Raw genomic sequence first — 23,573 nt, forward strand, 5'->3', positions numbered from 1 at the left:
TAGACATGCATGAGTTTCTGATGAGGGAATCTTCAGTTAACTGGAGTAGCACTAATTGAGTGCATTAATGCATCAACTAAATGTTAACTCACTATTAGTTCCTCAAACAGTTTGGAACTAATTTAGTTGGACTTAACTCAATAAACTGAGTTAACTAATTACAACTCAAATATAACTCAATATTATCTCCTTAATTTAAGGGATAACTCTTTCATGACTTCAAAAAGACTTCTAACTTGAATTTCTCCAACTAATTAATTTAAAATAAATTAATTAATTATTTCCAAGTTGTTGTTAAGACTAAATTCGATTTTAATTCGCAATTTAATTCAAGGACAATTTAAATTGGAATATTATTGTTGCCATATTTCAACACTCCCTCTCAACAAGAAAGGGATTATCTGCCACCCCAATCCTGTCTCTATGGAACTCGAATTTACACTTTGACAATGCCTTTGTCAAAATGTCAGCATCTTGCTCCTCTGTCAAAATATATTGCAGTAACCTGATCCTCCTCGCTACATAGTCTCTAAGATGATGATACAGGATGTTGATGTGCTTGGACCTATCATGAAATACTAGATTCTCAGAGAGTTTGATACAAATATAATTATCACAATAGATCAAAGTTGGATCCATCCTCTGATCAAACAAACCAACTAGGATTTTCGCATCCAGATGGCCTCACATGTTACCTGACTTGCAGCCATGTATTCTGCCTCTACCGAGCTGAGTGTAACCGACCTCTGTTTCCTTCTGTACCAAGAAACTGCCACTGACCCAACGTTGAAAATCCCTCTTGATGTGCTCTTCCGATCTGATGGACTCCCTGCCCAATCTGCATCAGTGAAGCCCTGTAGCTTCACTCCCTATGTTCATATGTACCATAATCCATACTGAGATGTGCCTCTGAGGTATCTTAATACATGTTTTGATGCCTTCCAAAACATCTTAGTACGTTGAACCATCGCTTGACTCAAATGGTTCACTGCATAGTACAAATTTCATCATGTGTTCACTAAGTACATCAGTGAACCCACAAGGTGTCTGTACATAGTAGCCTCTACCACTTCTCTTGAAGTAGAAACCTCCTTCCTCGAGTTACCTACTAGAGGAGTTTGCATGGGCTTGCACTTCTCCATGTGGAATCTCTTGAGTATCTTGTTGGCATACTTTCCCTGAGACACAAACAAATCCCCATCCTTCTGCAACACTTCCATGCCAAGGAAGTAATGCATGATACCCTTGTCTTTCATCTCGAATTCTCTTTCAAGGTCCTCCATGCAAGACACGATCAACTAATCATCAACATAAAGTACGATGATCAACAAGTTACCTTTCACCACGATGTGGTACAAGCTCGCATCTGCTTCATTCTTTGTGAAGCCCAACCTAGTGAAGTAGTTGTCTATCCTGGTGTACCAAGCATGAGGTGCTTGCTTCATCTCGTACAATGCTCTCTTGAGTTGGCACACATGTGACTCACGATCGAAGGTCTTAAAACCTTCCAGCTACTCTATGTACACCTCTTCCTCAATCTAGACATTGAGGAATGCAGTCTTCACATCCATCTGATGGATCTACCAACCCGTCTGTGCTGATAGTGCCAACATAGATCTAATAGATGAGTACCTTGTGACAGGAGCAAAAGCCTCATCATAGTCAATCCCCTCGACCTGTGAAAAGCCACGAGCAAAAAATCTTGCCTTACGCTTCTCCACACTACCATCAGTAGCTTTCTTTACCTTGTAAAGCCAACAGGAACTCACAACTAACTTGTTCTTCGGTCTTGAAACCACATCCCAAACACTGTTACGAACTATGGAGTCATACTCCTCCACCATAGCATCAACCCAAATCAGCTGTTGCATTGCTTCCTCAAAAGAAGGTGGCTCAGTCTCAACACATTCCCTAGCAAGGGCCATGTATCCAGTGTACCTCTCAGGTGACCTCCTCTGTCTGTGCTGAGAATATGGTGCTCCCACATTATCTCTCACATCCTCCAACAATCTGTCAACTTCTCTTGTGCGCTTCTGTCCATCTTTGGAAGACTTTGCTTGAGTGGATGTCTCCACTCCTAGAACCTCTGCATGTGGCTGCTCTGCATCAGTCTAAGGCTTCTCCTCCTTAGGAACCAACAGTTCCTCCATAGCCTGTAGTTGGAGCTCCCTCTCAAGGGAAACTCGCATGGCCTTCTGCTCATCAAACTTGAGATCTTTGCGAACCACTGTCCTTTAACTGACAGGCAAGTACACCCGATAGTTGTGAGGTGTATCAGTGTACCCCACAAATATCCCCAACTCTGTTATCGGCTCAAGCTTATTCCGTGTATCCTTTTTCAGATGGAAATATACCGATGAGGCAAAGATCCTGAAGTGACCCACATCTGGTCTCTTACTGGAGAAAGCTTCCTCTGGTGTCTTCATCCCAAGTATGTGATGTGGGCTTCTATTCTAAAAATAGACCACTGTGTTGCATGCCTCAACCCACAAGTGAAGTGGTAGGCCTTGGTCATGCAGCATTGCATGTGCTTCCCCTACAATAGTTATGTTCTTCCTCTCGACCACCCCACGCTGTTGTGGCTTATGTGGTGCCGTCAACTCTCATTTAATTCCTTCCACTGCAGAGAAGTCCTTAAACTCTTGAGATACATATTCTCCACTGTTGTCACTTCTCAAGGCCTTAATATTCTTCCCTGACTCTTTCTTGACCAAAGCTTTGAACTCACAAAACTTTGTGAAAGTTTGGTCCTTCTTCTGCATGAAATAAATTCAGCATTTATAAGAATAGTCATCAATGAAAATCACATAATACCTTTGCTTCGCTGTGGATGACGTCAAGAATGGTCCACAAAAATCAGTATGAACTCGCTCTAAGATATCTTTTGCTCAACCATCTTGATCTTGAAAGGAATACTTGGTATACTTTCCCAAGGTACAACCTTTGCATGTATCAACTTGCTCAAGTTTACCTTTGGGAAGTACTATAGATAGCTGTTGCATTATCTTCAAAGCCCCATGATGCAAGTGCCCCAATACATTCCACAGAAAGGACCATGTATCCAGTGTACCTCTCAAGTGACCTCCTTTGTCTGCACTGAGAAGATGGTGCTCCCACATTCTCTCTCACATCCTCCAACAAGCTGTCAGCTTCTCTTGTGTGCTTCTTTCCATCACTGGAAGAATCTGCTTGAGTGGATGTCTCCACTCCTGGAACCTCTGCATGCGGCTACTCCACATCAGTCTAAGGCTCCTCCTCCTTAAGAAGCAATAGTTCCTCCACAGCTTGTAGTTGGAGCTCCCTGTCAAGGGAAACTCGCATGACCTTCTACTTATAAAACTTGAGATCTCTGCAAATCATTGTCCTCTGACTGGTAGGCAAGTACACCCGATAGTTGTGAGGTGTATCAGTGTACCCCATAAATATCCCCAACTCTACTGTTAGCTCAAGCTTATTTCGTGCATCCTTTGTCACATGGAAATATATCGATGAGCCAAAGATCCTGAAGTGACCCACATCTGGTCTCTTACTGGAGAAAAATTCCTCTGGTGTCTTCCTCCCAAGTATGCAATGCGAGCTTCTATTCTGGAAATAGACCATTGTGTTGCATGCCTCAGCCCACAAGTGAAGTGGTAGGCCTTGCTCATGCAACATTGCCCGTGCTGCCCCTACAATAGTTTTGTTCTTCCTCTTGGCCACCCCATTCTGTTGTGGGTTATGAGGTGCCGTCAACTCTCGTTTAATTCCTTCTACTGCATAGAAGTCCTTAAAATATTGAGAGACATATTCTCTACCATTTTCGCTTCTCAAGGCCTTCATCTTCTTCCCTGACTCTTTCTTGACCAAAGCCTTGAACTCACAAAACTTTGTGAAATTTTGGTCCTTCTTCTGCATGAAATAAATCCAGCATTTACGAGAATAGTCATCAATGAAAATCAAATAATACCTTTGCTTCGTTGTGGATGTTGTCAAGAATGGTCCACACAAATCAGTATGAACTCGCCCTAAGATAGCCTCTGCTCAACTGTCTCGATCATGAAAGGAAGACTTGGTGTACTTTCCCAAGGTACAACCTTTGCATGTGTCAACTTGCTCAAGTTTACCTTTGGGAAGTCCTGTAATTATCTATTGCATTATCTTCAAAGCCCCATGATGCAAATGGACCAACTACCTGTGCCACAACTCCCCAATGTCTTGGCTTTGCACCAATTCTGCTTTTGTACTCAATGCTGCACAATCATCTACCTCTATTTTATTGAGATTCTTCACCCAAATCCCTATCCTCTTGGTCTGACCCGTGGCTATGTGTCTTAGGAACACCTTTCCTTTACTAAAGATAACATTGTAGCCTTTGTCCTCCAACATCGAGACTGATACCAAGTTATTCTTCAGTCGAGGCACATACATCACATATGTCAAGGTGATAGGAGCTCTGTGCTCTCTTTGAAAAGCAACCGTGCCCACTCCTGAAACACTATACCTTCCATCGTCACCCATCTCTATGCGCATCTTGAGGTATTTCTCCTCCAAGGCATTGAATAAATTTTTATCACCGGTCATGTGGAATGAGGCTCCACTATCAAGATACCAGACACAATCCATAATCAATGACACCATGCATGCAATGAGGGTAAAGTCCATTTCAAACTAAGAGGCTAATGCCTCACCTTCTGATCCTTCCGAGGATCCCTTCTTGGACTTCTTCGATGGGCAATTAGTTGCATAATGTCCCATCTTGTGACAATTAAAGCATCTTACTTTAGACATGTCACCCTTCTTCCCTCCATGAGAAGAATTCGATTTGAAATGGGAAGCCTTCCCCTTCCCCTTCCCTTTCCTTGCCTTACTTGCTAAGGCCAGATTTTCTTCATCATCATTCTTGGGTGAAGAAACATCTCGTGTGCTCCTCCTGATCTCCTCCTGCATAAGATCTGACCACAGTCGTTCCCAATCTGGCAATTTCTCCCTTCCATTCACAGAGTCCTGGTAGCTATTCCAACTCTTTGGAAGGCCAAGGAGAGCGAGGCTCACCATATCATCATCGGCAATAGTTATTCCCACATTGCAAAGCTCATATCTGCAGGTGGTGAGCTTGTTCAGATATGTGGAAATAGTATCGCCCTTCTCCATCTTGATTCTTCGAAGCTTATCCTTGAGAGCCAATTTCCTTTGGTCGCTACTATTCTAGTAGAGGTCCTTCAATGTCTTCCACATTGAAAATGGAGCATCCTTCCCATGGAGACTCGAGACAATATGGCCTCAAACTCCATCAAGGATGATCTATCTCACCTTTTCCACAGACTTCTTCCACTCAGCCAACTCTTGTGCATTAGTTGAAGCTGGCTTTGGGATTTCTTGATCAACAAATTCCTTCAAGCCATTGTCTTCTAATATTGCCTCCATTCTATCTTTCCATGCTATGTAATTCGAGCTACCTTCCAAGGCATACTCGAGTCTCAAGCCATAGAACGCCATTGGCCAACCTTGAAGTATGATATGAATTCGATTTGCACCTGCAACCCCGAACTTCAAACTTCGAATTCTCTTCTCAGTATATTGTTCACAACTTTGATACCATGTAGAAAATTTGAAGGTAGGTTAACCCGATAATGCAATATAAATCAAAGCAGAATATTATAACCTACTTCTACTATCAATTTGCGGAAGCTTAAAGATCGAGCTGAACAATATAACCAGAAGAAGAAGAATCAATGGCAAAATACACATGAAAATACTTTGGGGAAAGCCTCAGCTAAAAACCCCACACTATTGTATTATCATACATAGTGGATATACACAGGAATTATACAAAGCCTTAGCTCTCACAGGTAGCCAACTCTCAGCACAATCCTTACAGATGCTCATGGGCAATATTGGCTTCTCTCTAGCCTTCCTCTCTGCCATCCAAGCTCCTATTTCCTTACGTTTTTCCTTGTGGATGATTAGCCTATTACCAAGTGGAAAACCTCCTCCAAAACTGTGCAATCCTCAAGGATGAATCCTTGATTGCATGCATGAGTTTCTCCATGAGAAAACACATGCAACTGATAGTACATTGTCCTTGAACATTAATCTCAAATGGGTCTTTCTCAGAATAGACATGCATGAGTTTCTAATGAGGGAATCTTCAGTTAACTAGAGTAGCACTAGTTAAGTGCATTAATGCATTAACTGACTGTTAACTCACTATTAGTTCCTCAAACAGTTTGGAACTAATTTAACTGTACTTAACTCAGTAAACTGAATTAACTAATTACAACTCAAATATAACTCAATCTTATCTCCTTAATTTAAGGGATAACTCTTGCATGACTTTAGAAAGACTTCTAACTTGAATTTCTCCAACTAATTAATTAATTAATTATTTCCATGTAGTTGTTAAGACTAAATTCGATTTTAATTCACAATTTAATTCAAGGACAAATTAAATTGGAATATTCTTGTTGCCATATTTCAACACTTATAATTTGTACTATACTCCAAATTCTCTAGCACTTAGGGGTATAGATTCATCCTCTCCTCTCATCATTGATTAATAGGTTTATATAATAAAGTTATTCTTAAGGGATAAGACACATAGAGAGACATATAGTTAAACTTTAGTAGAGAAACTTATCTCTATTTTTTTCGAGACATTGAGTATCTACCTTGGGAAAATTAAATACTTCATTGATCTTATTATTAGTAGTAAGTGATGCATCTCTTCTTTGTAGTTTGGAATCAACAATGATTGCTCTATGTCCTTATTGAATGGAAATGACATGGCCAAGATTTTTAAACTACTCATTTACAAGAATATCGCTCCAGAAATTTTTTAGTGGCCTCATCTAATGTCTTTATAATTTGTACTATACTCCACATTCTCTAGCACCTAGGGGTATAAATTCATCCTCTCCTTTCATCACTGATTAATAGGTTTATATAATAAAGTTATTCTTAAGGGATAGACACATAGAGAGACATATAGTTAAATATTAGTAGAGAAACTTATCTCTATTATTTTTGTGAGACATTGAGTATCTGCCTTGGGAAAATTAAATACTTCATTGATCTTATTATTAGTAGTAAGTGATGCATCTCTTCTTTGTATTTTGGAAGCAACAATGATTTCTCTATGTCCTTAGTGAATGGAAATGACATGGCCAAGATTCTTAAACTGCTCATTTACAAGAATATCGCTCTAGAAATGTGTTAGTGGCCTCATCTAATGTCCTTATAATTTGTACTATACTCCAAATTCTCTAGCACCTAGGGGTATAGATTCATCCTCTCCTCTCATCATTTATTAATAGGTTTATATAATAAAGTTATTCTTAAGGGATAAGACACATAGAGAGACATACAGTTAAATGTTGTTAAAGTTATTATGGATACTTCTTGCTATCATAGGGTTTCCTTACCTATGAACATAAGTCAAAGAGGAGCTAGATCCAAGAAGCTATGAAGGATATTTTGACAATTAACGTGAAAAATTGTATTAAGCTTATTTGTGTTAGCATAGATATCCTACTTTGTGCTCCATTTCATGTTGTTTACAACTCATTTTTAATGGATCTAGACTGTATTGAGTAGTCCAAGAAAAAAATGTTAGACCTATAATGATATATTTGCTTTGAAGAAGTATATTTTCTTATTGTCTTGTGTGCAGGATAAAACTACTTGGAATCAAAGTGGATCTTTGGGAGGATGGAGTAGGATTTTGTTCACCAACATGAGTAAGGATCACCAACATAATTTAAGAATAAGGTATGTTATTTCCCTCTCAATATTCTTCCTTGGATTTTAAAATATTATGCAATAAGACCGAGTGAAAATATAGGAATGGTCTACACGTATTCTATCACATATCTTGGGTAGGTCTTTAGATAAATTCACTTATATGTGTTGTATCTTTTCTCACAAAAAAGGTGATGAATTCATTAGGTAAGAGTGCATTCATTCTTAATCATCAATTAACTTCTTGCTTTATTTATCTTTGAGTATTTTATTTGTTTTTATTTTTTTTATTTTGCAAGTATCTAAAACTTTAAAGCCTCTAAATCTACCAAATCTAATCCATATTTAAGATAAGTTCTCTCTTTATCCCTTCATCGTTCCTCCTAGTGGGATGGATCTCTCCCCTAAAGTGTGAAAAATATGATGATTTCTTGTTCATAGTGATGATACTTGTAGGATCAAAATTTTGAGTTTTATATGAAATTATCTCTTTGTCTAACTTGTATGTTGGGTCACATAATGAATTTATGGTTTAATATCTTTGTATTTGGTCTTCCTTTAATCCCATTTTTCTAAGATTTCATTATATCTTACAAATTACAATATTTTCTTCTGTGCTTTCTAGTGAACTTACATTTCTTTCTTGCTTGAATGATTTTCCTAGTAAAAAGTGATTTGGGTAGGGTCTTGAGTGTTTTCTCCTTGATTTGGATGAGTAATTACCTATGTTTTCACATCCGTTTAATCAAATTTTGACAATATTAATTTCTTGGCTAAATCTATTTTGGTTTTGGTTGCTTCCATGGACAAAATTTGAGTCTTGATATGCTACATATTGACATTATGTTGTGAAGATAAATCCCCTATGTGGACAGAGGTGATCTCTCTAGCCCAATGAGTGGGTCTAGAAACAAATTGAACAAACTAGTGCAAACTTTCCTAGTTTATGTTTAAAAATGCAAAGAGAGAGAGAGACCTACCTCACCCTAATGCTAGTTGTTCAATCCTTTGATGATGACTTCAATCCCTTAGCTTCTAGGCTCATTCCTTGCTTGTTCCTTATGTCAAAGTACCTACAAGAGATATCAAAGGACAATACAAGATACAAGAGCATACATAGTATATATCAAACATAAACTATTCGATAGATCAAGGAGTATCAAGCTAAATGCATAGATATTTAGACATTTATGGAAAGTGAACATCATATTTATATATTAATAAATAGAAAAGGGAAGCATACAATCATTGCCTTGATTTTGGAGACCTCATTTTGGTGGATATCCAAGTATAAGACAAGACTCTTCAAGCACTCCTTCTCCAAGTTAGATGGGCAACATTTAAGCATAATCTCAACAAAGGAATGCAGGAAATAAATGACCAACCATTTGGGGATGGAGGGGATTTGATATATAGGAAGGGAGAGGGAGGAAGGGATCCACAAAATAGGGAGGAAGTTCCACATCTGAAGGGGAAGGCCCTTAAAGGTAGGATCAAGAGCTCCAAATGGCGAGCTCGACCATATCTCTACCCAACAACATCTAGCTCATTGTTTCTCGAAGTTTCTAGTATACAAAGCTTCTCTTCCATTTTGAGAAAACCTTCGAGAAGAGGTTTAGTGTGAGATTTCATATCAAAACCCGCATTGGCAGCACCAGGTCAAAGAACTATAGCCTGCCATCATCATAGGCAAGCAGTGGAGCAAAGAGCGTTGGTCCTCAAATGTAGGGTTTCAGTCAACCTTCTCCAAAATTAATTCAGGGCATTTTTTCTTCCATTCTTTAGGAATGTTTTAGTATGTGTTTCATGATGAGTACACTTCACAGTTGTCAACATTTTGGCACTTTGGGATGTGGAACAGGAAGTGTGACAAAATATTGTGTAAGTGATGGGTGAAATCATTTACAAGTCAAGGAAAGGACCGGAAAAACACTATCAGGAGACCTGCAAATCAAGCATATCCATATACATATCTGACATATTTGATATAAACATGCCCAATGATACATGAATAGTCATCTAACAATACATGAATCCACGACATGGGTGCAGCAATTCGAATAAAAGGGATCATGTGCATGGATCCTCGGTATGGATGCAGCCATTCGAATATAAAGGATCATATATATGGACCCATGGTATGGTCGCAACCATCCGTATAATCATGTGTATAATCTCGAATAACCCATCTCTCCATGCAACCTGGATTTTATCAGACGGAATCTAGTGTCTTAAGCTATGTCCCGATCCAATAAATGTAAAAATTATAGGATGTGAATAAATGTGTCGAAGTCGAACATGATAGAAAACCACCTGATTGCCGGTCAATGATGTAAACCATTAACAGGCATGAGAGAAACCACCAATAATGATAATGACTCTCAAGGTATAATTAGCACAATCCACTAGTGTGAATAATGAAGCTGAATTCGAATACCCATAGAATCACTCGATCGAAGGCCAATGATTTAAACCTATTGTAAAATGTGAATAACTTGCCATTGAGGCATGCAAGCTCCAAGTTATTGGAAGGGAATTTCTAGATCATCTTCCTAGATAATGAGCTGAAGTTGACAAGAAGTGATTTGTTGAAGGAGGGCCATAATGTGTCCCACATCATCGAAATGAAACAAGAGATGTAGTAGAGTAGGTAATTTTGATTTATGATTGTGGCAGAAAATCAGGTAGTGTATAAGTGGTAAAAACTGCAGATAGGACTTCTCTTGATAATATTGGTGACATGACTTCGGATTTTGGCATCATTTGACTCAACATAGGATCATAAGTCATGATGAAAAAGTAGTATAATCATATGAGAAGCAAAATGAATTTCCGAAAGTCTAAGTGAGGATATCGAAAACTGAACATGAGCAACAGATGAGTGTCATGTTCAAGAGAAATATGTTGACTTTACACAAAATACAAGAGATATTCGCTTTCATTTTTCCCCCACTATTTCTAGTGAGTACCCCATTATTTTTTATTGCAAGTTTGAAGGGGATAGCATGTGCTTGCCATATAAGGTTATCCTTCAGATGAATCCATCCTAGTAAATTTTAATGATTCTTAGGAAGGAGAAACTCGACATCTTTTTCATGTTTAGAGAGTTTGAAAAAGAGGTGAAAAAGAAAAATCCAAAGGTCTATTTTCGTAAATCATCTCTTGAACTCGAAAAGGTAGAAAACAATATCCAAGAGAACCTCTTAGCCATGTTCGACTAAGGTATTCCTTTTTGGTACAATAGTCTATCTCAGTCTAGAAAAGGGTTAAACTTATATTGAGTTGACGTCATTTCATTTAATTTAACGAGTTTGAAACAACAAGTGCTCTGCGATCTTTTCATATTTCAAGAGTCAAAAAAGAGCTTAAAGATGACTCTAGAGGGTCACTTTTTCGTTTATTTTTACGAGTCTGAAAAGGTGATAAAATATAACTCATTGAATCAATCATAATTAATCACCGTCACCATGTTCCATGACCTATTGCTACAAAAGTGAAACATACATTACCCATTTCAAGGAAAAATATTAAAATATAAGTAAAATATGCCCTCATTTAGTAAAAATGTTATTAAAAAAATTATAAAAGCTCAAAAAAGTAAATCATTTTTACCATTTTAACATTTTGAAAATCAAAGAGAATTTTTACCCTATTTTACCTCAATCTTCAAGCAAGGAGTACGATGAATCCTGGACACCATTCGTCGAGCCATTTGCTGTAAGTAAGAGATTTGTCCCTTCCCTTCAATTTGGTTATAATTTCATGCATTTTCATCCATGGATTAGGATTTAAGGAGGGATTAACAAAATTTTATGTCGACAATAATCAGCATGGGTTTTACCCATCAGAATCGCACTGCTCACCCTGTGGCCAACAATGGAAAATGTTGGAAGCGCAGAAAAATATGCAGACAGACGTGCTGGTGTAGAGTTGCAATTGTTTTGGAAAATCCTCCATGCTTAATGATTTGTTTCCATAGAAGCTCATGAAATGTTATTTTATGGATTTTCCACAGGTAAATCAACCAAAAATGGAAATCGAATGGAAAGAAAGAGGACACGAAGCCGAAGACCATCAAACAACTCAGGATCCAGATTGAATTGTTTCCCTTCAAGAATATGGGTTATTGAAATTCTTCCAAATTCCTGGGATTAGGAGCCAGGTTGAGTTACTATAGTATTTGATTGGTTGGTGGAATGTGGATCGCCAGCTTTTTATGATTGGGGACCAAGAACTTGAGATAGATGTCGCAAACATCTATTTCATTATGGGTTTGTCCAAAAAGTGACAATGGATTCAGTTGTCTGATTCTCGTACTAGAGGGGAGAGCACGGATATGTTTATTGCAAGATAATGCTCAGACACTTGAAAAACTCAGAGTGTGAAGATAGACATAAAGACCATCACCAATCTCTAACTAAGAACAATTCTCCATACTATGGCTCTAATAGCTAGGGCTCAGGTTTTTCATGAAGCAACAAAGTCTCATTTCCAGTACGCCAATGATTGTCTAAGCCCCATAATTATTAATTGGTGTGAGGGATTGTTGGTTATATGAAGAGCCAACTCCTGAAATGCAAGTCAAAAAATCTGAAACAATTCGGCTATGGATCCATCCTGGTGCCATTATTCTTGTAACGTGTATCATTGTTTTGATATCAGTGGATAGAAGTGGATGCACCAGCGCCTAGAGATCTATGGTTGCTGAGGGGGGCTAAGTTGATGCCCCGACAAGGAGGTGGTCAGTGAATTTCATTTCCTCCAGCATTTTTTGGATGGCTATGACAACAACTAATCATGGTAGATGATTGATATACGCCTGTACAAATTTCCGAGGGGATCCTGACCTTTCACTTACACCTGGTACACATTGGACTCATGCACGTAAAAATTATTTTTGAAGTTTTTGAAGTTTGTGAATTTTTTTTATATGTGGACTAAGATTTGACACTTGTGCTTTTTGCAGAAGTTGGACCAGAGAGAACTCCAAGATTTTCTCTGATTTCCAGGCGAGTGGCACAAAAGATAGAGGATGCTCCGTATGAGGAGGGAGTTGACCCAATCGTTGAGGTGGAACACAACCTAGAAGTCTTGATAAGGTGCATTCCAAAATATGCATCAATTGATGAGGTGCCACTATGATATCAGAGGCATACTGTAGGGCTGCTCGCCAGACTGTGTCGGTTGCTGAACCAAGTCATTAGAGTTATATCGTGCTACCATGAGCACCATGTGAGCAGATAGTTGTATTTAGTCTTTATTCTGCACTTATGTAGGCTTGAGAAGCCATGTGTCTCAAAACACAGTTTTTGACCTTTTTATTTAATAAACTAAATTTTACAAACACTCTTTATATATACATGTTTTCCTATTATGTTCAATATGTTATGGTTTTTTTTACATATGTCGCAGATGTCTATCTAATAGATAATTAGACAATGTATCTATTAATGTGTTCAAATGTCTCATAATATGTTGATAAGCGATATAATCAAAGTCTCATTCCAAGAGATGAACTCTTAAATACATTCTCAAAATCTGAGGGTTTCTGACTGAATATTGTATGTTAAGTTGTAGTACAATGAGCTATGAATCAAGATTAATGACTAACTCCCTAATGCTAAGAGAAATGGCTTCTCATAAAAGCTCGATAACCACTCTATATTTAACAATGTTATTAGTAGTACGACCTAAAGATATGTCTTGTAGATTCACTAACTCACCATTAGGGTCATAGATTTCCCATGTGGCGGAAGGTAGATTCCATGTACTATGACAAGCACCATCAACAAAACCGACATAAAGGTTCGATGACATCTGAAAACCAAGTAGAGCACACGGTAAGCAGAGGAAAACATGCTTACAAAAGAAAAAAGCCACACCAAAAAAGATTGCACACTAATGTGCAAAGTATTTACACGAAATCACGCGTTAAAATTTTCATATGGAGCCCATTTCGAGACTTGGGTAATTGATCAAGAGAGAGTAAAATCGTAGTTTCACCATCATCATGACATGTAAGAATCAACTCAGCCAATTAGTGGAATGATACACATAAATGAAAATTCTCCCATGCCCCTCAGGTGAGTGAGGGTTACAAGTCAGAGAATCAATGCCCCATTGTGAAAATGGGTGAACGGTAAAAACTTGGTGAAAAGATATCATCGCGAGAAAAATATGCCCCCATGTGAAATATTTTAACAACCTCAAGTTGGACTGGGACGTCACTGAGCAAGGTAACCAAAATGTTCCCCATGTTTCCTTCAAATAACACTTTGTGAACCAAAATAGGTGTCTGAAGTGGATGAGTCAGTACATTGGAAATGAGGATGATGATGGGCATCATTCCATGGAATTTCCTCAAGATACATAACTTTTGTGATACTCTCATCGGTTGGAAATGTCTCATTCAAAGGATCTGGAGAATCCCAAGAACTGAGCCAAGGATATTATGAATATGTGTCTATATTGATACTGAAATGATCATGAATTTCAAAGTTTGTTGCAGAAGCTAAAATGACAGCCTAATATGCTTTCTCTACAGGGCTAAATACCATAACATCGCCAAAAATTTCAAACTAATCAAGACGGGGAACGAAGCAAGGATCATCACAAGTCGAGACCATGTTAATTGAAGCAACGTTCAGAGGTGGAAGGGAAAAAGTTCCCATAAGGGAAATGTCTTTGAAAATACCCTCCCCAACACTCTTGTAAGGGATATCGGTATTTCCAAAATATGGCACATTTCCATTTGAGGAGTTGGAAGAGAAAAAGTGAGCTGATCGACAATGACTATTTTCCCATGGTGAGGAAAACGGAGCACATGAAATAAAGTAGAGGCCACGAAAAACATTGCATGGTTCCAACTATGACCAAGTAGAATATTTTAATTCAGATTGGCATTGACAACTTCTATTTCCTGGTTAACAATTTTTCCTTTCAACTGAATTGGCAAGTCATTGAGAATACCATATGGATGAGAACCTATACCATCGAAAGCTTCCAATGTATTAGGGGACTAGTTGAGATTTGGAGAGCCAATATCTTTCCAACATGAAAGGGACATGATGCAAGTAGGAGCACCCTCATCAATAATAGTCCTATGAACATTCTTCCCTTTGATAATAACTTTTATCAAAAAGGCAAGTTGATGGAGATACAAGGAACGTGGTTTTTGAGATCAAAAGTAATCATATTTGAATCTGTAGGATCAATCCCTCCTATGTCGGATAGTACTCTTTTCCTTTACGATGGGAAAGTTAGAGGACTTCCAACACTGACATCATCGAAGGCACTTGAGCTAAATATTCCAAAATATTATAATGTTGAGCAGCTCACGCATTCATATTATAAGATGAATTCTGAAGAACACCTTTGGGAGGTGGTCAAATAACAAAATCATTTTCCGCAACCTTTTTGGTAGGAGTCTGATAATATTTTGATCGAGTAGCAACATAGACAAGTGTTGTTCCACTCATAAAAACTTGAGAGCCTGAAGAAGTAGAGGACTGAGGTTGATATACCAGTGAAGTCCGTTGTGACAGAAAAGGGTTCTTTCAAAATGGCCAGTTTCCCTAGGGTGCATTTTAATTGACAGCTAACCTCCGAATGACGAGGATAATCCTTCGTATAATGGTCTTTGTCGCATATAAGACAAGGATATTTCGGCCTGCATTTGGATGTATGTTTAGTCAATTTAGCGTTGTCTAAATTGCTATCATAAATTGTCAACCCGGGGCTCGTAAGCTGATGAAGTGAAGGTGTACAGTATGTACTTAAGTAACCTCTTAGATATTTTTGTCGTTTGGGGTGTTGTGGTCAATTTAACTTCCTAAGATGGAGTGATGATTTTATAAACAGATGAGTGATAGTGTGTGTAAGGTGATTTCTACCTGAGTGAGTTTGTGTTACTGGTGGTTCCTAACTACCTTCTAAACTTGCAAAAAGGAAAGAGATTGAAAGAAATAACTTGAAATGAACTGAAAGCAAAGAACCACTTTCTAATGGCACTAGTCACTACTCATGCTGCTGCAAATAAAAAGGTAAGAAAAACCACTTTAAAGACCAATGATAATGTTCATCTCTTCCTAACACTTTGCTTCCAACATATAGTACTATGTAAAACACGATTAAGAAGTAGTTAGAGATAAGTCTAAAAAGTGATAAAGCTCTAAATGACAAATTATAACACCACTGTGCCTTTCTCCAGCATTCTGCTTCCAACATACATTGTTATGTGTAACAAGTGAAGAAAGAGTTAGTGATATAAGTCAAAAGCTACTCAAAGCAAGCTGTAATTTATTAGTATTCTGATCTCTTAAAGATGAACAACTTATGATAAGGAGACCATCAATGTGTTAGCATACAGCTTGAGAAACTAAACTAGAAATTAAGCTAGAAAAACAGAGTAAAGGCAACAACTATGAATATGACAACTGAAAATACCATTAGAGATAAAGCAAATACAACAAAGACACACAATCCCGGGCTAACACCTGCAGAAAACAATCCTGATCAGTTTAAAATAAATGCTGGAAATGAAAGTAAATCAAAACTGTACATGTGTTAAATAAAAGGAAAATGGATGAATTCGAAAGAAGGAAATGGCAAGAACATAAAGGTAAATTTACTGTACAAAGGCTGTTATGAATGGGGGCCCTCCATCCACAAAACCCAAAGAAAGATCAGCTACTGGAAAGAGTCAAAACAACACAGTCTTCTATTAACTCATATGCAGAAATTACAGTAAAAAGTGTTGAAACAACAGCTTCAAAACAGAGTTTCTGAATACGCTAAAATTGCAGCAATTACATAAACAAAATAACTAAAGACTAATCCTTAAGCGTGCGCAGACGCTGGATTTTATAGGCGTATGATCAACTGCCTACTGCGTAAAACATGAAACTGGAAATTAACTGTCAATCATGCTAATTAAATGGTTCAGCAACACGTAAACAGGTCCGTGTGTGTTCTGGAGGGTACGGTCGTCATGGAGGTTGAATTCAAGGTTGGATCCTGTCTCCCATAACCTGCGTAACGTGGAGGAATCGCCATCTGGAGTGACGTGACCTTTCAGCTTACGCAGCACCGTTTGAGCTGGCTCTGTTGACCGAAGTTTGATCCACGTTGACTGGAGGTGTGCGTGGCGTTGCTGACTGAACCAATAGCATAGGAACCTTTAACACCTTCATTCCCACGTGCCCATGTGATTCGTTTTGCAAAATGACACGTGGAACATAGAGATCAATGAAAAGGCTGCGGAATAACCAGATAGCTGCGGAATTGCCAGACAGCTGCGGAATCTTTGTGCATATGTCAAAAATCTAGACAAACAGTCAAACATTAGCAAAGTTAACCAATCATGCTCAAAGACATCAAATGTAATGATTTGGATAGGTTTATGAGGAAAATAGGGCAAAAGAGAGGGATAAGTGAGGAAAAGTTGTAGGTAATGATAGATAACTAGGTGCAAGTTAGAGGCTCTACATACCCCCACTACAAGGGTGTTGCATGTCCTCATGCAACGAAAACATTGTTTTAATCTACCTGCTGAGATGCCTCTACTAGGACATCTAGTCTTCTCCTCTTCCTCTGTGTAGCCACATTGACTCTTGGTTTCCTCACCAAGCATCTGAATTTTAGATTGACCAAAGCTCCGCTTAGCTTCCTGCATTTCTTCTTTAGCTTTCTGTTTTTCCTTTGCCAAAGGCCCAGATGAAGCATGGTATTATCGTGGATCATCTTGTCCACCTTAGCTTGCTCCTTCAATTTTTCATTCTCTTGTATGATGTGGCGATTTAAAACTTCAAGCTCAAAATTTTCCTGTTTGAGTGAGTGGATTTGCTGCTCGCGGAAGTGAATCAACAGCGTGAATGAGATTATGCGTAGGAGGGTTATGAATAATGGGAAGAAACGGTTAAGTCCCTTAGACATCGGTCATGAGTGTACATTTGGCTGCGGAATCATAACGCAGAGAGCCGTAGTACAATTGTCTACGTCACTCAGGTACAGGAATTTAAATGGAAGAGCAGCCGTGCTTGAGTTTTAAAAATCGTGATGAATAGGGACTATCAAGGTTGAGGGATACGTGGATTTCCGGTCGAGTAATGGAAAGGACTGGTAATCATTACATTAAATGGCTAAAAACACAATCCGTAAACCATGCAAAATGTTATAACCGTAAGTTTAGAAATTAGATCATACCTCATGTATCCGCGCTTTGATTCCTTTTGCTCATCTGTGCTAACCTTTCATTGTTTATTGCTGCTACATGACCTTTTTTCAATTTTTGCTGATGACTTTTGGACTGCAGATTCCTTCTTAAACAGACTGTGTTTTTTTATGCAGGTGCAGAAAGTGTATCGGCTGCGGAATTGGGATGTTGGCTGCGGAATTGCTCCTCAGCTGCAGAAACTGCAGTGATACCCTTTTGTCTGCACAAAACAACTTTAGCTGTGTGAAATAAATCTGACAATGACTTTATTGGTGAGATGGAATGTAATGGATGGATGGATGGAAAGAAATGAGGTGGAGTGAGAATGATTGGATGAATGAGATGGTGAATGAAGTGGATGAAATGGCGAAATGAGATGGAACAAGGAAAAGAGAGAGATTTTTTTTGGAAAATGTGAGGTGTCAGGTGACCCTGATTTTCACCTCAGATTTTCTGCATAAGACTGCCAATCAGAGATTGGTTTTCAGGCTTATACATTTATTCTTTTTTTTTCTTTTTTCTTCTTTTTTCTTTTTTTTTTTTTTTTTTTTTTTCTTCTTTTTTTTTCCTTTTTTTTTTTCAAAAACCAAAGATTAGGCTGATGGAGGAGAAGAATCCTTCTCCACCAACCTGATTGCAGAATCTTCTTTAAACAACTTGACAAATTCCTCTTTTGAGAGTGGCTTCTGGTAGATCTTCAAGCGATGGCCATTCACAATAAGAGGAGTATGAAATTCATCAATAGTTTTCACTCGAACTGCTCCATTGCTAAAGACTTCATCAACCTCATATGGCCCAAGCCAATGAGTTTGAAATTTTCCTTTGAAGTCTTTAAACTTTGAATCAAACAATAGAGCCCAATCTCCTTTCTGAAACATTCTTTCTTTGATGTGACGATCATGCCATTTAGTTCTTTGGTGCTGAACTAGATCGGTCCTTAGAATTGCATCTTGTCTTATTTCATCTAGCTCATTTAGTTGGTCCATTCTGTGTTTTTGGGCTTCCGAGAGGCTCATCCCCAATTGGACTGCCATCTTGAAGGTCTTGATTTGGAACTCAATGGGGAGCAGGACTTCCTTCCCATAAACAATTTCATAGGGAGAATGTCCTGTGGTGTTCCTCCATGTAGTTCTATAGGCCCATAAGGCTTCAGGAAGCCTTTCCGCCCAATCTCTTCTATGAAGATGAACAGTCTTGGTGATAATGCCTTCAAGAACTTTATTGGTAGATTCCACTTGGCCATTTGATTGCGGATGGTATGGAGTAGATGTTCTGTGCTTGATCTTATATTCCTCCATCAGCTTCTCCATCAATTTAGATGTAAATTGGCTGCCCTGATCTGTCACAATTTCCCTTGGGACACCAAAACGAGTGAAAATATCCTCAAAAAGAAATTGAACAACTGAATTTTCAGTGGCAGAAGGCAAAGCTTTTGCTTCTACCCACTTAGTAACATAGTCAGTACAAACCAGTATATACTTCTTTTGCTTTGATGGTGGATTAATTGGTCCAACGAAATCTAGAGCCCATTTCTCAAAGGGTTCGATGCATACCTGAGGCTGTAGTGGCATTTCATTTGAAGGAGTTGGTCTCCCAACTCTTTGGCAGCTGTCACACCTTCTAACATACTGCTTTGCATCTTTAAAGAGAGAAGGCCAATAATATCCTAGAGAAAGGATTTTATAGGCTGTCCTCTTGTCAGCAAAGTGCCCGCCGCATGGTTCATCATGACATGCCTTAAGGATGTCAGGCATTTCATCTTCCCGAACACACCTTCTGATTATACAATCTGGCCCTGTTTTGAACAATTCATTAGAAATCCAAGAATAATGTGAACTCTCCTGAATGATTTTCCTTTTCTCATTAGGAAATAAGTGTAGAGGTAGCTTCCCTGTAACTAGATAATTAGCCATATCTGCATACCAAGGAGTCTTGGTAGTTACTGCAAACAAGTATTCATCTGGAAACTTATCTTCTACTGGAGAATCTTCATTATTGTTTTGGATTCTAGACAAGAAATCAGCTACTGTGTTTTGTTTTCCAGGTCTATCTAACACAGTAATGTTGAATTCTTGTAAAAGTAAAAGCCATCTTGTAACTCTGCCATTAGTAACAGGTTTGTTCATTAAATATCTTATGGCGGAGTGATCAGTATGGACAAAGGTTTCATAGCCGGTTATGTAGTGTCTAAACTTATTGATCGCATGTACCACAGATAAGAACTCTTTTTCTGTAACAGTATAATTTAACTCAGTGGGAGTCAAATTTTTACTGGTGTAATAAATGGCATAAGGGATCAAATCCTTTTGTCCCAAAACAGCTCCTAGAGCTGTATCTGAAGCATCGGTAGAAATGTGGAAAGGGAGTTTCCAATTTGGCCCCCTTAAGATGGGTGCTTCAGATATTCTAATCTTTAAAGCTTCAAAGGCAGACTAACACTCAGGATCCCATTTGAACTCACAGTCTTTGGTAAGCAATTTGAAAAGAGGAGATGCTATCTTAGTGAAGTTTTCAATAAACCTTCTATAATATCCAGTAAACCCAAGAAAACTTCTAACATCTTTCTGGCAATTTGGAACAGGTAACTTAGAGATGACTTCCACTTTGGATCTATCAACCTTAATCCCATCTCCTGAGATATGATGTCCTAAAACAATCCCTTCAGTAAACATCATAAAAAACTTTTCATGACTTAAAGAAAGATTTGTTTCCTTACATATTATCAGTACTTTTTCCAAATTTTCCAAAGCTTCTTCAAATGTATTACCATAAACTGTGAAATCATCCATGTAGACCTCTACACAATCATGAATTAGATCTGAAAAGATTCCTAGTACATCCCTTTGAAATGTAGCGGGTGCATTGCACAATCCAAAAGGGAGTTACTCGGTAGGCAAAAGTTCCCCAAGGACAAGTAAATGTGGTTTTGTCTTGATCTTCAGGTGCTACCTGAATTTGATTATACCCACTAAAACCATCCAAGAATGAGAAATACTTTTTACCTGCTAAAGTGTCTAGTACCTGATCAATAAAAGGTAGAGGGAAATGATCCTTTAAGGTTTCCTTGTTCAATTCTCGATAATCAATGCAAACTCTCCATTTACCATTCTTTTTGGGCACTATAACCAAGGGAGAAACCCATTGGCTATCTGAAATGGGGTAAATGAAGTTTACCTTGAGTAATTTCTGGAGTTCTTCTTTCACGATTTCCCTAAGGTTTGGATTCATCCTTCTTTGTGGTTGCCTAATAGGTCTGCTGTTTTCTTCAATATAGATGTGATGAATACAAGTCTTAGGATCGATTCCTTTCATGTCAGTGTATTCCCATGCAAATGCAGTGGAATGTTTTTGCAAAACTTTGGTTAATTCTTCTTGTTGTGGTCTTTCCAAGTTTCTGTTAATGTTCAATGTTTTTCCTGGAAGGATTTCAACTGTAGAACTACCAAACTCTTCCATTGAGAAGAGAGACATCTGTCTAGAGGAGAGATATTCAATGTCTGCATCTAACTGAAACTGTGTAGAGTCATATTCTAAAGAGATTTCAAAATTTTCCAATGTATTTAGAATTTGACTGTCTTCACTGATCTCAGAGATGGTTAGAACAGGTTGTATAGTATCCTCATCATCGACCCACTCATCTTCTCCTATTTCTGTTATTGCCTTTGCTGGAAGATACAAGTTGAATTTCTTGGTGGAATTACCATCTGATATATACATGTCCCCAGACCTACAACTGATAAAAGCATCAGCTGTTGCTAGCCAAGGTCTTCCTAAGATAAGAGGATGTCCTCCTAGATTGTTCTTGGGAGTTAAAATCATAAAATCAATTGGATATTCCCAAGAGTCTAGGGAGACTGGAATGTCTTCCAATACACCATCCGGTTTAATGATTGATCGATCTGCAAGTTGCAGTAAAGTAGGTGTAAAGAGAAGGTTAGGAAGCTTTAACTGATCCATGGTCTGTCTACTCATGATGTTGATAGCGGCTCCTAAGTCAATCAAAGTATTTGGGATTTCAACCCCATTAATATGAGTTTTGACAATAGGGCTACCGGGATCCACATACTTTTGCATGGTAATCTTACCCATCATAATGTCTGCAATTTTTCCAACTAGATGTATCCTTTTGGTATCTCTGGTTCTCTTTCCTGTTTTCTTCAAACTCAACTCCTTTATTGTCTTTTCTAGAATGGGAATTTCCTTAATGGCTTGTAACAAGGGGATCTTGATACAGACATTCTTCAATTCATCTAGAAAGCTATAGTCAGGCAACCAAATTTGCTTTTCCACTCCTTTGTCGATTTGTAATCTTTCAGGAAAAGGAGGTGTAGCTAAAGATGTCGGTTGCTCAACTATGGGAGTTCTGGGGGTTGATTCTTTTTCTTTTTCTTTTTGGATATTTTGGTTTTGAAGTGATACTTCAGAATCCTTATTGACCTTAAGAGATTCTTCCTCAAAAATGCTTGGCTGTTGAACACTTGTAGAAGGTTGATCTAGGATTCTACCTGATCTGAGTTGTACTTCATTGAGAGGAACAACCATATAGGTAGGGAATGGTTGACCTTCCATCATGTAAGCATTTTGAGGGTTCCTATTATTTAGATTTGGTAATGGCTGAGAGGGAAGTTGATTTGACTTCTGCTGGGATTGAAGCAAGAGTTGAGAATTTTGATTTTGTGGAGGAGGTTGTTGTTGTTGAGGGTATGGCAATGATAGTTGTTGACCTTGATTTGGAAGTTGTGGAGCTTGCTGATTCTGAAAAGATGGAGGATATTGATAGAATTGAGCAAATCTCCCATAAGGATTTTGCATGCTTTGCATCCATGCTTGAAAAGGATTTTGAGGTTGAGGCCAAGGTTGTTGCCAAGGATTCCAATTTGGTTGGGATTGAAAATTCATAGAGTTGTTAAACCCTTGATTCTGTTGCCCTTGCCAAGGTCTCCTTGCAACAAAACAGAGAGATTCAAGTGTATTTGGATCCTCTTGAAAGACTGCTTTGAGACCAGGAATTGAAGGACAATCCTTGGTCTCATGAGTTTCTGAGCAAATTACGCATGTTTCTACAACGTGTGCATCCAAGGGACATTCCCTTAAAGCATGTTTCTTTCTACATTTCGGGCAAAAAATGGCCAAAGCCTCAGCTTCTGCTTTTTGTTTATTGTGAATCTTAAGGGTATCTAATTGTTCACTAAGACTCCCTAAGATGTCAGTTTTGAATTCATCAAGCATATTGCCGATTTCAGCCCTACTTACTGATCCTGTTGCAGATTTATTTGCTCTAAGGAGAGAAGGATCTCTAGGCCCTTTTTGAGTTTTTGATTTGCCCCTTGAGAGATGGATACATAGTTCCGCTATATCATTGAGTGAAAGTTGAGATATATCCCCTTTCCCCATCATGTTTAAGATATCTATCCATTCATCCCTAATGGCTTTTAATAAGAGGGCTTTTAAGGTCTCTTCATCCAAATTACTCACTTTTGCTCTTTTTAGGTTATATTGAAATCTCTCAAGTAAATCTTCTAAGCTCTCATCTTCTCTTTGTATCATTTTAAATACCTCGTCCTTGTGATTAGTAGGCATACAATAGTCCAAATACCTATCCAAAAATGTTTGTTTCATTTCATCCCAAGACCTAATGGATTGA

This window comes from Pinus tabuliformis, chromosome 8 (genome assembly GCF_031772625.1).
Source record: "Pinus tabuliformis cultivar Carrire ecotype Pingquan chromosome 8, CPIR1, whole genome shotgun sequence".
Classification (NCBI taxonomy): Eukaryota; Viridiplantae; Streptophyta; class Pinopsida; order Pinales; family Pinaceae; genus Pinus; species Pinus tabuliformis.